Source organism: Felis catus, chromosome B3, assembly GCF_018350175.1.
Source record: "Felis catus isolate Fca126 chromosome B3, F.catus_Fca126_mat1.0, whole genome shotgun sequence".
In the NCBI taxonomy this organism is placed as follows: domain Eukaryota; kingdom Metazoa; phylum Chordata; class Mammalia; order Carnivora; family Felidae; genus Felis; species Felis catus.
In genome coordinates this window covers 74,218,891-74,232,815 of record NC_058373.1, presented here as the reverse complement: position 1 = coordinate 74,232,815, position 13,925 = coordinate 74,218,891, and the positions used below count along the sequence as shown (strand labels likewise).

The following is a 13,925-nucleotide window of genomic DNA, read 5'->3' as shown; positions in this document are numbered from 1 at the left end:
TGAGTGACAAAAAGGAATTTGCATTTTATTTATTTATTTAGTTTTTTAAATGTTTAGTTATTTTTGAGAGAGACAGAGCATGAGCAGGGGAGGGGCAGAAAGGGAAACACAGAATCCAAAGCAGGCTTCATGATCATGTGAGATCATGACCTGAGCGGAAGTTGGACACTTAACTGACTGAGCCACCCAGGTGCCCCAGGAATTTGCATTTTAGATGTGAGATCCTTGAGAGTCTGAGAGGTGTTTTTTTTTTTTTTTTTCTTTTTGAGAAAGAGAGAGAAAGTGAGAGACAGAGGTAGAGGGAGGAGTAGAGGGAGAGAATCCCAAGGAGGCTCCATGGCCAGTGCGGAGCCCAATGTGTGCCTCGATCCTGTGACCCTAAGATCATCACCTGAACTGAAATCAACAGTTGGCCACTCAACCAATTGAACCACCCAGGTGTCTTGAGAGCAGAGGAAGTGTCTTATCTACCCTTGTGTCTTTAGTAAGAGATGTACAATTTTATTCATGGTAAGAAATCCACATTTGGTAAATGAATGAAAGACAGCAGTGGTGGCTATGGAGGATAGATGGGTCTGAGGGAGACCACTAAGGAGGCCAGGTGGGGGCGCTGAGCGTGTGAGCAAGGGGAGCATTGGGGCTTGGGAGGAGGTGACCACATTTGAGACTTGTAAAATTAGACCTTTAGGTGACTGGCTGTGGTGGGGGCACTGATGAATGAAGACAAAGCAAAGATGGCTTTATGATTTCTAGCTAGGGTGATGGCAAAGCTATTAAAAATTGAAAGAAACAAGGGGGAAGAACCAATATGCTAACATCTAGGACACCACCACAGTATGAAGTGCTCAGTGGGCATAAATGAATTTTTCTTCTCAGAATTTTGCCTGAAAACAAGGCTGTCATCGTTAATGCTGCTGATCAACTCTTCTGAGTCTTTGAGGGGACCCAGAGTTTCAGTTTCAAGGTAGGATTAAAGAAATCACGTTGCAATGATCACCTGTATTATTTTAGGTCATGTGTATGATGGGACATCTCTGGAAGGGGCAAGTATAAGCATATGTGTTTAACTATTGAACTATGAACACTATGAATACACAACTGAATGGAAAGTCTGGAGATTTCCCTTATACCCTCTACTTCCCCACCCCGTCCCCCCTGCCACAACCTCTCCCACTGTCAACATCAGCCACCAGAGTAGCACATTTGTTACAACTCGTGAATCTAAAATTACTCTAAAATATAAAATCTGTTAGTTAAAAAAAACTCGATACAAGTGTATACTAGTATACATTGTGATTATATGCATATACAACTGTGTACAGCTATCTGCAGTGGAGACAAACAGGACCATCTAGGGTGGGATCCTGCCTCTGGAATCTTTAAGTTGTGTGGCAATGAGCCAGCTAGCAGACTCACTGTCCACAGGACTGAGGGCTCTCAAGTTTTCGAAGGAAGCTGAGGCATATTAGAGAATCCCCCTAAACAGTAGGCACTTAAGATGAAAACTGTTCGGTGTGCATATCTAAAGTATTTATTCTGGGTTGCCTGGGTGACTCAGTGGGTTAAGCGTCTGACTTCGGTTCAGGTTATGATCTTGTGCTTCCTGAGTTAGAGCCCCACATTGGGCTCTGTGCTGATGGCTCAGAGCCTGGAGCTTGCTTCGGATTCTGTGTCTCCCTCTCTTTCTGCTCCTCCCCTGCTTGTGCTCTCTCTCTCTCTCTCTCATTCTCTCTCAGAAAAAAAAATGTTTATTTCCCCACATGCCGCCACTTTTATACACCTCTCCTAAAATGGCAGAGAACAAGGGGTGGGCACTGTGCTGGACATCTCCACAGCACATTCCATTCATCTGGCCCCAACACACATTGCTCCAACAGGAGGCTGGCAGGGCAGGCCGCTGGCCCTGCTGACTCCACCCCCTGTTCCACCTGCATCAAATGATGCTGGTTGGTGTCCATCCTGAGCCCTTTACAGAACTGCCATGTTGTCTTATTCCAGCTCCTGAGGAAATAACAAGTGCTTTCTGTAGATGAAAAGACAAATTGGCCTGTGGCCGACAGCTCTGAAGTCCACTGCAGCGAGCAGAGCAAAATTTACTGTTTCATCTCACAATGCATGTGTTTTAGCTCTTTCTACCACCAGATTTAACAAAACTCTAACGTTAAATTTAAAGTAGCACAAGGATTTTATGAAGATCCTGTATAATAAGTTCCACCCCACATTGCCCCATTCCCAGAATCTAAGAGACTGGTATTTACTTTTCTAACTATTTCTGGGGGGGGGGGGGGGATTTTTTAGATCTTTTTCTCCCCAGGCCTCCCAAATAATGGTGGTGTATTTTCTCTCTAATGGCATGGACATAGGCCCTCTTCTGCTGACTTTATTGATCAGGTTTGAGTTAATGGTAGTGGTTTGTTTGAAGTAGGTTTCTGTATGTGTGTGTTTGAGGGAAAATACATGCAAAGAGGCAGGTAGAGTAGTCCTTTGGGTTCTTGCTGTGACCAAGAGGTTTTTATCTTTTAAAAAAAATTATTTTTTCTTGGAGAATAAAAAATTATGCTTAACAATCTTAGTTGGCTTCGTAGTGGGTCCAATTATTGGTGGATAAAAAAATCTCATCAATGACATTTTCAGGTTTAGTATGACTACATTTATATACTTAGAAGGACCAGTTGTATATAAAAACACCCATTTTGATGAAAACTGTAAATGCTTATTAAAGCACTTTGACTTCCTTCTTTTCTGGCAACTGCTACCTAAAAATATCTCTGAATACTATGTTAAGGGAAAATGTTTTGAAAAAAGTGGAAAGTTATATGAGAAGGTGCATAATCCCAAATCTCATAGAAATAAAACAGAGGCAAAATATGTAAATAAGATTGTGTGTGTGTGTGTGTGTGTGTGTATGTGTGTGTGTGTAAATTATATATGCCATATATTTTCTACCATCCACTCTGCAATAGAGAATATTATTCTTATATACTCAGGAACACAATTAGTAATGATGGATTTTTAAAGAGCTCTAGACATCTTGATAAGGTCAACCAAGAATGGGAACCTGTAGATAAACTTCATCTTTATTCAAAATAAAGGAGAGATTTCAAGAAGCTCAGGGAGGGTCTACTAGCTCTTTCTGTACCCTGTGGTTTTATGTGGTTCTTATAAAACCAGTTCAGGCAGAAGACAGCGGTGACAGGGTTATAGAACCTGGGGCTGAATCAGGACGAGGCTTCAGACCCTGAAGTGCATGATCAGGAGCTCAGCACCCAGTACAACAAGGAGGAAAGTGCTAGCCACACCATGTCTTTTCTTTCTCCAACTTCTGAACATTGAAACACATTAGGTTTTAATGTGTTTTTCTTGGAAGAATGGTTGGGATGCCTGACGTGGTCAGGGACAGAGGAAAGTGGTTAAGAAAGCATTTGCTACAAAGCGATGGGAGAAAAATTGAATTGCTCGGTGCATGGCTGGTTGAGTTCTTCCAGCTGTATCTATGATAAAGAGAATACACAATTGGGGATTTTCCTCCTGGACAATTACTATTACACGGACTACCAGTGGGATCCAAAGCATTGCCACTTGTGGATGGCTTGAAAGAGAAGCATTATTAAGAGTCATTTGTAATGGGATTTTACTTCTGGTTATAAAAAATTTGATAACCAAATTCACAATACAAATGATTAAAAAGGCCTAAAGAGTGTTAATGGCAGAATTTGGTAAATGATGTATTCATGAATACCAGATCTTTCTAATTCATGTGCCTTGCTTGGGCAATATTGAATATGTAAACTATGATCCATCTGGACTCAAACAGGCCTTATTAAGACAGCATTTTGGAAAAGGAGGTTTCCCCCTGCTCACTACTGCTTTGAAGTTTTTGTTTGTCTGTTTTTTAGATTTTTAAAAAAATTTTAAGTAATCTCTACACCCAATGTGGGGCTTGAAACCACAACTCTGAGATCAAGAGTCACACGCTCCACTGACTGAGCCAGTCAGGCACCCCTGACTTGAAGTTTTACTGTAATCAATCCTAAAATATACTCAACAAAATTTCTTAGATGAACCGATCTCAAGCGCAACTCAACGTTTGCTAGTTTGTTAGCAGGGAAGCTACGGAGTGTGCTGATCCAGAAGGGGTGTGAAAGGAGGGGTTTGTGTTGGTGAATGCTGCTTCTGTCATCAGCTGGTTTTGGAAGAGTATAAAAGGCTGTGGTTTCATTTCAGAAGTCACTAAACATCGAGCGCACATTGGTTGTTGAGGAGGAAGTTTGTGGCAGGATATTATGAGGTGACAGATGTGCTGACGTTGAGGTCAGGGAAGGTGATGTTTCCCAGACACACATGACCAGTGGCTGCACTGTGCCGAGGAGTGGGAATATCAAGGCTTCACCCTCAAGTGGTGTTAGGGCCCATGCAGAAAGCGTGAATGGCACTAAGTCTCTGGGGGCTACATGGGGTCTACCTGGCCACCAGGTAACAAGATCTGAATTTTGAGCTGCCCAAAGCCTGTGGTTTTTCTCAAATGTGGACACATCTGCCTATATCTTAGCTTTGGGACAAGATGTTTTACTCCCTTTGACAAGAGGTTCTTTGATATGAAATTAAGGATAACTAAAACAAAACATGGCCTGGATTCTGTTTCATCCCCTATTAGTCTGACCCCACCTGGTGTACTGTCATCCAGTTCTGGCACCCGCCACCCAGAATTAGTGCAGACTCCATGAGTTGAGGGCTCGATCCTCCATAAGGGTGCTCCCACTTCAGACGCCAGGCACACTTTGGGGTTCCCAGGCCACCCGTGCTATTGACCAACCGGTTACAAATTTGGGAGGTTCCCACAGCCCCCTCAGGCTTGATAATTTGCCCAAAGCACTATAATTAAGGACTACACATTTATTATAAAAGGATACAGAACAAGACCAGCCAAATGAGGAGACATGTGGTGCAAGGTCTAGAGGGTCCTGAGTGCAGTTTCCCTGCCTTCTCTGGGAGAATCAGAAGCTGTCACCCTCCTGGCCCAGCCATGTGCTCATCAGCCAGGAAGCCCTCCTGAGCTTCAGTGTACAGTTTTTATTGGGATTTTATTACGTAGGTGTGATTGATTAAATCATTGACCAAGTGATTGAATGTGATCTGCAGCCCTCCTCCTCACCCTGGAGGTAGGGCTATTATTCAAAGTCCCAACCTTCTAATGAGGTGGTTGGTCTTTCTAGTGACTAACCTTCATCCTGAAGCTATCCACAAGCTGCCCCCGCCCCCCCGCCCCCCCCCCAGCTCGTCATCTTATTAGCATAAACTCAGGTGTGATCCAGGGGCTCATGACTAACAAGTACACTTCTATTACTTGGGAAATTCCCAGGATTGTAGAAGCTCTGTGTCAGGAACCTGGGACAAAGACCAGACAAACTCTGTTATAGCATGAGAAGACAGGTGATATGGGCATATTTCTGTATAATGAACTTTAAATGATATACAGAGGGTTCCGATAGGTCTTCTAAACTGTAGCCAGCACACAGAGAAAAGTCCATATGATGACCCAGCAAGAAGAGGGCCATCTGCAAGCCAAGGAGAGAGGTGTCAGGGAACAGCAGACCTTCTAATACCCTGATCTTGGACTTCCAGCCTCTGGAACTGTGAGAAATACAATTTCTGTTATTTAAGGACCCAGTCTGTGATATTTTGTTATGGCAGCCTTAGCAGACTAATACAGTGCCTTTGCTTATGCACTTCCTCAGAGTTTGCTTTTCTAGAGTCTTTGCCAGTTGTATTCCTGAGGAGACTCTAAGATGTCCTACAAGATGCCTGCTGCTAATTTGTCAGCGTGGGGATGGTTTCTGACTCTTTGTAGGTGTGAGGACTCTGCCCATGCTGCTATTCTGCATTGACCCTTCTGTGCTCGATTCTATCCTTTTTTTTTTTTTTTTTAACGGCTGTGCTATCTGAGGCTATTTCTTACCTGCATTTTGTGAGACTTCTTGTTCATCCCATTAAATCTGTCCTGTCTGGAGCCGCCCCGGGGCTGCTTTCATTAAATGGTCTTATGTCAACTGTCAGGTGGATTAGTCTTGTCAAGTATAATCATTCTGTTGGGAAGCTAAAGGAAACAGATGCAGAGGAATTAGGTAAATTCTACCTGAGCACATATAGCTAGTTGGTAAAATAAGTGAAATTTGAATATCAAGCTCTTACCTCATGTTTAACTCTGCTTTCCACTCTACCCGTGAACTGTCTCACATTTGTGAGTTAAATGAACAGAAACATTTTGTTGACAGTCTTCCCACCTCTCTCAAAATGTGTGGAACCAGAGCAAACTACTTGTCCTGTTAGTGTCACCTCATTAGATTCTGGGAACTGCAAGAAACGGAAGAAGAACTTAATAGCAATAAGCTCGATTTTTCTTAACGTTCCCCTTTAGAGGTTCTGAGCAAAGACAGCAAAGGATCCAGATCACCCAAAAGTGCCAATTAAGGGAACTTGACTGCATATCCAGATAACAAAACTGCTACCAATTATCCAGAGGTTTCTCTTCAGTGTCCACTTTGTAAAAAGTGGCTGGTGAATTCATCCATACCAGGCGCTGATGTTTATACCTTCTATTTTAAAAATGAGTGAGAAAGAAGACCTCAGTTTTCCCTTCTGAGAAAAGAGAGTGTTCTAAAAACATCTTATTTTAAATTACTTGCTTATGGACACCCAAAAGATTCCATAAAAGATGGGATGTGGATATAATTTAAGGGAGATGTAGTTCCAAGTTGTATGAGATTAAAAAACAAGGATGCACAGAAAGCCTCCAGCTCTTCCAGTCAATCTGATGGATGCTTGAGTTCTTCCCTTGATTATCTTGTTCTTTAGCCAGCAGTCCTCATGTTGAAACGAATAGAATGGAGATGATTAACTCAGAAATAGGCAGGTCATCTGACAAAGAGGAGGAATAACCATCTGCCAAGAGGACCTGTCCTACTAAACCTTCTGCATCTCCTCTAAGGTTTAAAGACATTTGTGTCTTTCTCATGAAGCCTCTCCAGAGTCTTCAGACTCAAGCCTTCATGCCGGAGATACCTGCTTCCTTTGTTCATATTCACACAAATCCACAGGTACTGTGTTTCATGATTTAGAAGAGTTTTTCCCTTTTTAACAAGGATCCAATCAGAATAAGATCAGCAACAGCAGCAGTTTTAGAATTAATCATTTTGTTTGTTTTGTTTTTAAAGCCCAAGTTAATAGCCCCTTCAAAATAGATCTCAAAACGGAATGGACCAATTGTACTCAAAATTCTGGTGCACAGCCCTGCACATCACAAGGCGCTGTCTTCCCTTGCCATATTTCTAAATAGTTATAGATGGTGTTCTCAGTTTGTGCGTGTCACTAATAGAGGAAGATGGAAAAACAGCTTAGCTCCTTGTCCCTTTCTTCTGTTGGCTCCTATACCCGGGGTCTTCTTTTTGCCCCTCCAGACCTATCCATTCCCAACCAGGGAGGCTGGTCCATATGGATGTCATCAACATACTCTGATGCCTTCTGGCTCTGGGTGGGTTTGGCTAAAGGAAGCCATCATCAGGAGACAGAGATGATGGGTGCAAAAGCGGTGGAGGTGTATTCCAGAGGCTTGCTTCCTTCTAGTTCAAGAGGGATGGCTGCATCCTGCTTCCAATGAGTGGCCCTTTCCCTATAGCTGTGCTCTGTGGGTACTCAGAATCTCCCTTTCCTGAGACCCTTCAGGCCTAGAAGGTGGTAACCAAGGTAGGAAGTTTCCATTGTTGGTTTCATAAGCCCTGCCTAAGCCTCTGTAAATAGTCCCTTTATCAAAATCTCAACTAGCCTGGTTTTGCATGAGCCATCTGTTTCTAGATGGGTCTGATGCCATTCTTTGTGTTCCCCTCTCTCTCTTTTTGCTGTCTCTCATTCACCTTTGACCCTTTCCTCTTCCCTAATTTCCTCCCTCTGACTACCATTCTTAATTTCTATGCATATCTCTTTTCCCTGATCTTCATTTTCTCTTTTTCTCTCTGACACTTATATTCATGCTTTTCATTACAGTAATACTGCATTATTTACCTTATTTCGGGGGGTGGAGATGAGTTTCACTTAATGAAAATCTTAAATAGTTTTGAAAAATATAAAAGCAAGCTGTTCTTGCTACCGGGTATGTAAAATGGTATAACCACTTTGAGAAGCAGTCTGGCGGTTTCCTGAAAAGTAAAACACACATTTATAATATGATCTAGCCATTCCATTGATAATTATTTGCCACCCTCACCCCCAATTGAAAGCAAAGAAAGGATTTTACATGAGTATCCATAGCATTTTTACTTATAATAGCCAAAAATGGAAACAACTCAAATATCTGCCAGTAGGTGAGTGTATAACAAATTGTAGGATATCTATGCAATGGAATACTACTTAGCAGCCAAAGGGAATGAACCATTGAGATATACACAACACGGATGAGTCTTGAAGTAACTAGGTTGAGGGGCGCCTGGGTGGCTCAGTCGGTTGAGCGTCCAGCTTTGGCTCAGGTCATGATCGTGGGTTTGAGTGCCACATTAGGCTCTGTGCTGACAGTTCAGAGCCTGGAGCCTGCTTTGGATTCTGTGTCTTCTTCTCTCTCTGCCCCTCCCCACTTGCACTCTGTGTGTGTGTGTGTGTGTGTGTGTGTGTGTGTGTGTGTCTCAAAAATAAATAAACATTTTTAAAAAATTTTAGAAATAACTAGGTGGTGTGAAAGATGCCAGACAAAAAAGGTGCATCCTGTAGGATTTAATCTATATAAAATGAACTAAGTGACAGAAAACAGATTGGTGGTTGCCTGAAGGTGGCAGGGGGCTGAGAGAGGCCAGGAGAGAGGGATTATAGAGGTGCATGGGTTAACTTTTGGAAGTAATGAATATGTTCACCAACTTGTTATGATGGTTTCACAAATGTATGCATGTCAAAACTTATCAAATTGTGCACTTTAAATATGTGCGGTTATACCTCAATAAAGCTGTTAAAAATAACACACAGTGATGGGCTTAAAGATGGTCTATTATTAACCAATTACCATAGATGTAGTGGTTTAAAATAGTATAAATTTACTCTCTGATAGTTCTGGTGGTTTCAGATAGTTGGTTCCTTTTGGAGGTTTTCAGAGGAGAATCCATTTCCTTGTGTTTTTCAGCTTCTAATGGTTATCTGTGTCTCTTGACTTGTGGCCCCTTCCTCCACCATCAAAGGGCATCGCTCCAATCTCTGCTATCATCATCACATCACCTTCTCTGTAGTAAGAGCTCTCTCTGCCTCCCTCTTATAAGTACACTTGTGATCACATTTAGGGCCCATCCCGATAACTCAGGATAATCTCCCTTTCTCAAGATCCTTTAAAAATTTTTTTTTAAGTTTATTTATTCATTGAGAGAGAGAGAGGGAGAGAGAGAGAGAGAGAGAGAGAGAGAGAGAGAGAGAGAACGTGAACAATGGGGAGAGAGAAAATACCAAGCAGGCTCTGCACTGTCAGCACAGAGTCCAGTGCAGGGCTGGAACTCACAAACTGTGAGATCATGACCTGAGCAAAAATCAAGAGTCAGATGCTTAACAGACTGAGCCACCCAGGTGCCCAAGATCTTTTTTTAAAAAATTTATTTATTTACTTATTTTGTGTGAGAGAGAGTGCATGTGCACGCACATGAGTGGAAAAGGGGTGGAGAGAGAGGGAGAGAGATAATCCCAAGCAGGCTCCACACTGTCAGTACAGAGCACAGAGCCCCATGTGGGGCTCAATCCCATGAACTATGAGATCATGACCTAAGCTGGAATCAAGAGTTGGATGCTTAACCAACTGAGCCACCCAGGCGCTTCCTCATCTCAAGATTCTTAATCACATCTGCAATGTGATCTTTGCCATATAAGGAAACATTTACAGGTTCTGGGGATTAGGACATCCATATCTTTGGGGACCATTACTAAGCCTGCCTCAGATGGTGTACTGTTTGCTCTGCAAAAATTCATGTTGCTTAGTGTCTGGGAATAGCTTCTCTCTTTCTGTTTTGCACTGAAGTATTTATAAGTAGCCCTGGCTCTTGAAGAGGATAATTTCCAGGTTGGATACTCCCTGAAAATCTCACTGGGCAGGAATCACTAACTGTGTTACTTCTGTGCACAATACTAGGCATCCCCAGTGTAGCAGCCTAAACCTCTCAAACCCATTCTTGCGTGGGCCATGCATTGTTGCAGAGAGGGGCTCAGATGGCTACGGGAAGGATGATCCTTTAGACAAATGTTGCCATTCTGCCCAAAGCTATTCCCTATTTTACAGGCTCCTATCTGCCCTTTGTTAACTCGTCTCTAATCATACCCCCCTCTTTAACATACTATCTTTTCCAGTCTGACTGGTGAGGTGCTAGGAAAATGCTCCCCACCTCACTCTCTGTAGGAAGCAGACATCAGGGCCCATTTGTAGAGATGCTTCTAGAGAAGCTGCTGAGATGGAGCTGTCATTCCTAAAAAAGGATGGACCCTTGGGCTCTGCTGACCCTCAACCCTAGCCTCTTGGAGCTTTCTCAGAGGAGTGGAGAGGCTGTGGATAGGGTTTGGTGTGCTAGGGAGTGAGGTCAGGAAGAGACTTTGCCTTTTAAGAAGCCCCTCCCCCCCCCCCCCCCCCCCCCCCCCCCACGGGGCAGCGGATGGAATCAGAGAGATGCTGTTGCTTGCTGCTCACAGCCTCTGGAGTGGCTGCCTCAGATCTGCACTCTGGCCTACACCCACAGGAGGCCTAAATCTACTCAATCAAAAAATATCTCCAAACTGGGAGTTCTCCAATGTACGATTGCCTCCAAAAGGCAGACAAATGGCAAGACTTGAATCTAGACTAGGAAGTTTGTGGTTGAAACTTGGGTGCAATGCCTTTGGGGCCCAGAGGATGGTTCTCAGGCTGTAAAATGAGAGGGGTAGCTTCCATCTACAAAATACTCTCCTAAAGCAGGGGAGATGGTCCTATTTGTTCCTTTTGCTGCCGTAACATGCTGGATTTCCTCCATGCAGCATGTAGCCTGGGGATTCTGGTGGTCTGTCCTATGCAAAGGGTCAGGTAAGGGAGATGAAAAATGTTATCCTAGTGTGGACACAGCTGAAGTTCCTTCCCTTGCCTGAAGGGGTCAGCAAAGGCCCAGGAAGGGTAGAGACATCTTGACTCCCAGGAGAGACCATTCCTAATAGGCCATCAGGTCCAGGAGACAGTCCCTACTGAGCTGCTGTGTTATTAGTTTTTCTGCTTGCACATAGACAGATCCTCCCACAGTGTTCCCCTAACTGCCTGGAGATATTGGGGCAGGCCTTGGATGTTGGAGAATGGGAGTCTGTGTGGGATACGGGAAAGGCGGTGGGCCCAAGGCCCCCGACTGAGGAGAGCCACGTCGGTGTAGAATCCCCCAGCTCTGCCCTCTTGGATACTTCCCCTGGGATGTCCATGTCCTAGCCAGAGCCTGTAATCAAGCCATCAAAGCTAATAGGATGATTTCCGCATAAAATGAAATTGTGGATGAAGAATGGGGATGCAGGAAACAGATTAATGGTTCTAATGCTTTTTCCTCAACTTTCACTACTCAATAAAGTACAGTCATCTGACTCCTTGTTTGTGTGCTAGGAAATGATGACTTCTCTGAGAGGCTCTTAGCAATGATCGTTTTGTTCCTTGTTGTCTGTGTCTATTTGCGTGGGGACAGGCAGAAGAGACCTTGACAGAGATGGGCAGCTCATCACAGTCTGACCCTTTGATGAGCATCTGGCTTCTTTTCCAGTCTCACTGGTTGCCATATTTTCAATTGTCAATAATGTTTCTGTTGTTTGATTACAAAAGTATGACAAGAATACACACTGTTATTATTAAAAAAAAAAAAAAACAGAGGAAAGAACAAAAACCTATTTTACTTGACTCCTCCAGTCTACCCCTTCCTAAGAAGGGAGAATCTATTATTGTTGGTTTGGGAAATATCCTTCTCTGTATATGTGGTGGTTTGAAAATATGTCCACAATATTTGATCCTACTTCCTTCAAATGGTGGAGCCTAATTCCCCTCACCTTAAGTGGAGGATGTACTTAGTGACTTGCTTTTAAAGCATGAAATATGGTGGAAATGATGGTTTGTGATGTCTGAGATTAGGACTTGAGTGTTATTAGGTCTTTCTCTTTGTCACTCTCTTGGACCACCTGCTCTGGGGCAAGCCAGCTGTTCTGTTGTGAGGACACTCCAGTGGACCTAATGAGAGGCCCGTGTGGTGGGGAACTGAGGCCTCCTGCCAACAGCCATATGATTGAGCCATTAAGAAATGACTCTAATAGATTCTACCACCTCTGAGGGTACAGGCTCTCTGATGTCAGGCACTGTGCTCCTCAGGGTTTCCCTCTCTTGGAAATAAGAGCACATATTCCCCAGGTGTGCTTTTCTATTGATAAAGAGTCCCTAAGGGTTTATATAATAGGCATGTCTACTTCCAGAGCTCGGGTTATGTGGTGGTTTCTGATACTTGCTGCTAGTACTATCCTCCAGGAGGAGAGGATTTATTACTTCGGTTGCTGGGAGTGCTACTGGCAGAAAACCCTCAACAGTCAAACCCTTCAGGATTTCTTTAGCTGAAGGAGACACCATGCCCAAGGTCTTGACCCCTTCTCACAGCCCACATCTGATGATTGACGAATGAGTGGTATGGAGCCCAGCCCTCTCTCCCCAGCTCAGGAGAGCTCTGCAGGGTATGCCATCTTCAGATTCCCCTGCAGGATTGCCTGAGGCATTCCGCTAAGACTGCATTGCAGCTAGACTCCATCCTCTGCCCACTCTGCCTCCCCACTCATCCCTTTAACAGGTATTGGTACTGGAAGGACTTGCTAATAAACCTCCTGCATGTTAGTCTCAATCTTAGAGTCTGCTTCCTGGGAAACCCAAGCAGGGATGGAATATTCTAAGAAAGCAGATGAGGATGAGGTGAGGTTTTAGAGTTGGATGACTGGCACCCAGCTGGTGTCACGTGTGGTAGACAGAACACTGATAGAAGGTGGCAGTGCAATCGTCCTCTGGTTATGAACTGTGATCGTGTGCTGGTGGAAGGGAATGCGTCAGCTGTTGCAAGCCATTTGACACACATAGGGAAAATAGCAACTATATTGATGCTCTGGAGAAGGATACAAAAGCTGAGGGTAATCAGTCAGTTGTTATTAAAAGCTAAGTGTCAGACCTGGAGGACCTCTTTGGAGGCATGTAAAGAGGCTCTTATCTCCTGCAGTGAGAGGGCAGAGAAAGCTGAGAATCAGGCTTGGAGCTTAACCACAAGAGTAGAGGAGCTCCAAAGAAGGTTTGACTCCCAACTGAGGAAAGTCTGCTATGCCAAGGACAGACCTTTGATGGGAAAGAATGGGACCCTGTACATGAGATAGGCTGTCAGAGGTGATAGCCCAGAATTATGAATCCTCATTTTTCCCTGGGAACCAATGGGTAGAAGCAGGAGTGGCCCTTTTTGCCATCACTCTTGGTGACCAACTTGGGAACAATCTCTTTCCCACTCCTACACCTCTGGCTTCTGTGAATATAAAGCATTCCCAAGGAGGAAATTCTTCGATTTGGGAAAAGGCAAACATTCTATTGAACTGTAAGTTATGGCTGCCATCTGGAAACTTTGGGCTACTTGTGACAAGGAACAGCAGGCAAATAGAGGATTCACCATCCTGACAGGACTAACTGATCCTGATCATTAGGCAAGACAGAGCTACTATTACACAGTGGGAGTGGGAAGGATCACATTGAGAGGCAATGGGAAGTCTCTTCAAATACAAACCTTACTCTATTTGTTACAGAAATTTACCTTATATATACATTCTTTTATATATGTTAGAATTATTTATATTGCAAGACTCAGAACAAAACAGAATAACTAATACTAATTAATAGGGAGTTAGTTCAG

At 43.6% G+C, this 13,925-nt stretch overlaps 1 long non-coding RNA gene across 1 annotated transcript; it reads right to left on the bottom strand.

The window, feature by feature from the left end:
• Positions 1-5,905: 5,905 nt before the first annotated feature.
• Positions 5,906-8,570, bottom strand: LOC109500771. The gene is made up of 3 exons (XR_006599423.1): positions 8,056-8,570; positions 6,190-6,351; positions 5,906-6,094 (listed from the first exon to the last, which is right to left on the bottom strand). It is a non-coding gene; the product is annotated as an uncharacterized LOC109500771 (long non-coding RNA).
• Between the last annotated feature and the right edge of the window lie 5,355 nt (positions 8,571-13,925).